Source organism: Mus caroli, unplaced genomic scaffold (genome assembly GCF_978045245.1).
Source record: "Mus caroli unplaced genomic scaffold, Mus_caroli_1 scaffold_12, whole genome shotgun sequence".
In the NCBI taxonomy this organism is placed as follows: domain Eukaryota; kingdom Metazoa; phylum Chordata; class Mammalia; order Rodentia; family Muridae; genus Mus; species Mus caroli.
Window position 1 is genome coordinate 109,713,767 of NW_028227267.1, and position 3,563 is coordinate 109,717,329.

At 39.4% G+C, this 3,563-nt stretch overlaps 1 pseudogene; it reads right to left on the reverse strand.

Moving 5' to 3' along the window:
- Positions 1-1,613: 1,613 nt before the first annotated feature.
- LOC110309839 (polypeptide N-acetylgalactosaminyltransferase 1 pseudogene) lies at positions 1,614-3,283 on the reverse strand (annotated as a pseudogene).
- Between the last annotated feature and the right edge of the window lie 280 nt (positions 3,284-3,563).

Sequence of the window (3,563 nt, forward strand, 5' to 3'; positions counted from 1 at the left end):
TTGATACAATTAAACAACTGTTTAAACAGCAAATTATCTTTATTAAATAGTGGCATTAAAAAACATTCTGAAAAATACACACACACATACACACACACACAGCACACACACACACAACACACATACACACAACACACACACACACACACACACACACAACACACACACACACACACACACTACTTTTAATGTTCAGTAGTTGACTCAGGTAGGACCAATCTAGAAGGCGTGGTGGCTTCAAAGGTTCATGATTAAGGACTTCACCATCCAATTTCTTTGCATGTCGAGTGTGTTTCACAGCAGTAGGTGTCTGAGAATACAGCATTTGAAACACAGATATCTGGCAAATGTGAAGCATCCAGATCTATTTTTAAAATATAAAATTGGATATTGGGTTGTGCCTATTAAATATTTACCAGCAGTCCTTCACTTAGACTTTGCTGTTATAAACAACAGACTTTTAGAACTTGGTACCCATTTTTTCGTTGGTAGCTATGGGATAAGTATGTAGAGGTGCTGTCAATCTAGCAGGGCAAGTTGTCTATTAACATGAGAAGTTTTGTTCTTACCGTTTGTCTAGTGTTAATAATATAGTCCTTTCAAGGTGCCACTTGAAATGTCTTCTTAGTAACTTTATGTATACTTTGAGAAAACGTGTGAAGCAGTTTCTTCAGGAACGTCTCTGAGAAAAAAGGGGTCACCAAAACCAAAATTGAAATTAATTCTGTTAATTTTTTATTTCAATTTTTATTAGATATTTTCTTCAATTACATTTCAAATGCTACCCCAAAAGTCCCCTATATACTCCCCCCACCAGGCGACCCTACCCACCCACTATCACTTATTGGCCCTGGCTTTCCCCTATACTGGGGCATATAACGATTGTGAAACCAAGGGATCTCTCTTCCCAATAATGGCCAAGTAGGCCACCTTCTGCTACATATGCAACTAGAGACACGAGTTCTGGGACTACTGGTTAGTTCATATAGTTGTTCCACCTACAGGGTTGCAGAACCTTTCAGCTCCTTGGGTACTTTCTCTAGCTCCTCCATTAAGGGCTCTGTGTTCCATCCAATAAATTAAGCCCTATTCAATGGCAGTGCAGCCAGTGGAATCAGTCATGTTTTATGAGATGTTCTAGCTCACTCATGGGGAAAGAGTCTCCAGGGTCTTAAACTTCAATGCTAGGAAAATAGATATAGAGTGAATAATTGGGAACAACCCTCTTAGATGATATCAGTACTGTTAAAGTTTCTACTTCAACTGTAAATATTTCCTCCTCACAAACGTAATTGCTGAGGGGTTACTCTTCCAGTCCTATAAATATCAGTATGCACAGTCTCACTCCTTTGCAGTCTCATGTCCTCGGACAGGAAGGCTGGTTGACAGCAAAGGAAAAGCTAGAGGACCTCTTTCTTTCTTTCTTTCTTTCTTTCTTTCTTTCTTTCTTTCTTTCTTTCTTTCTTTCTTTCTTTCTTTCTTTCTTCCTTTCTTTCTTTCTTCCTTTCTTTCTTCCTTCCTTCCTTTCTTTCTTTCTTTCTTTCTTTCTTTCTTTCTTTCTTTCTTTCTTTCTTTCTTTCTTTCTTTCTTTCCTTGTTGTTGTAAATTTGGTCTCAGAATATTTTGGGAAGGGTGACATTTTGAGGAAGCTACTGCTGGCACTGGCTTGCAGTGCAGTCTCTAATGCTGGGCACCTAGCTACCCTCTTCTGTGGCTTGATCCAGGCACTGTTCACAAGCTGCAGGGTTAATTTCACTGGATCATCCTCCCAGACCTGGTAGCCTTTTAGGTGGTGGAATTTGAGCATGGTAAGTGGGCCATTCATTTTGGAAATGAGCAAACAAAGTCTGTGTGTTCTTATATCTTTGTAGGCAGTGTAGGAAAAACCTGGTGACCTCACAACCATGACAATTATAAATTTCAACCTTTTCATTATTTTTTTCTAGCCATGTTATCTAGACCTTGATTTATTTCCACATTTTGTGTTTTTTCCAATGAGAAATGGTGAATAGGAATTTGAGAATCAGGGTAAATATTTTCTAGGTACCAAGAGAAAGGTTTACATTATAGTTTATGATATAAACTGAGTCTTGATATATCTCCATAATCTACCTCTGTAACACCTGAAGAAATTATATAGAAGAAATTCTTGAAATCATCCATCCATACTTCTGCAAGCCATCTGTTATTATTATTATTGACAATCTGCCCTGTTTCTCCTGGAAATGTGTAAGGTGTAGCTTTCTGAAACACATGACCAATATGGGAGCATGTCAGTATATCCAAAGTTCCTCCACACTGCCAAATCCTAAAGGAAATTTCTAGGTTTTTCTCCTCCCCAAATATCTATTTCAGCATCATATGTTACAGTGTCCTGAAAGTAATCTCTGTCTATTGATAAAAGGTCTCCTGCCCTTGTAGGTGTTATGACAGAAAGAGTCCAGTCACCTTTCCTTTTGTCGTTGGGGAACAGGATACCAATGAAAATTGAGCTTCCAGTTGAATGCACCATAGGTCATGTCAGAGCCCACCCTGTACTCAAAGGTGTCATTGCTGATCACGTTGATGATAGAACACACCACTGTTCTATCACATTTGATCTGGGCTAATAGAGGCTCCAGCTACCTTGGTGTACATGCACAGTGAGCATCTAAGAAGGTAAGCACTTGGCTTTGGACACAGAAGCCCCTTTAATCTAGCTCCAATTAACCCAGAATGTTGCTCCATTCGAATTACATGAACTGTTTTTGTTTTTTGTTTTCCCCCACATAACTCTCTAGAGGTCTTTTCAAAAGCCTCTTTCACTGGCATCATCTCAAGAACAATCTCTTCTATCATGTGTCTTGGCGGGTGATTAAGGACACTATGGACTGTTCGCAGAAGTGTGCTCTGTGCCTCACTGTGGAAAACAATCACCACGCTTGTTGTAGAAAGGTTATCTGGATACACCTTTGTTTTACACCCCTCTAACCTCACACCTGGTAAGGATCTGTTGAATGCAATCATCTCACTTGCCATAAAGTTGAACTGATCGATTTTAAACATCTCTTTCATCGTTTCTTGATCCCCCGGAATCAATGGGATTGACAACTGGGCTCCCCGTTTCTCCAGTACCTTTGTAAAGCTTCTGCACTAGCTCTAGACGATCTCCAGTTGGAAGTCCTGTCTCCTTTTTCTCTTCACATTTGTTGCATCCACTGAAGTAAAGCAGCAGGAACATACCCAATCGTACCCAATCCAAGGAGGTAGCTAGAACCATCTTGCATTATGCAAATTTTATCATGGCATTTTAAGTCAAATGTTTAATTTTAATATATACTTAGTATAATATATATGTATATATATATATATATATATATATATATATATATATATATATTCCATTCTGGTTCCATCAGAAATCATAGTCATATCCCCAAAGTGGCTTTTCAGATGAATTCATATCCCAAATCCACAGGTCTCAAAATCATCTTGGCCTACAAGGTAGCAGGCACCCCTCAGGCCAGCCTGGGCCATGGTGCCACGCACCTATGAGCCACAACCCTGGCTCTCCTCTCTGGCTG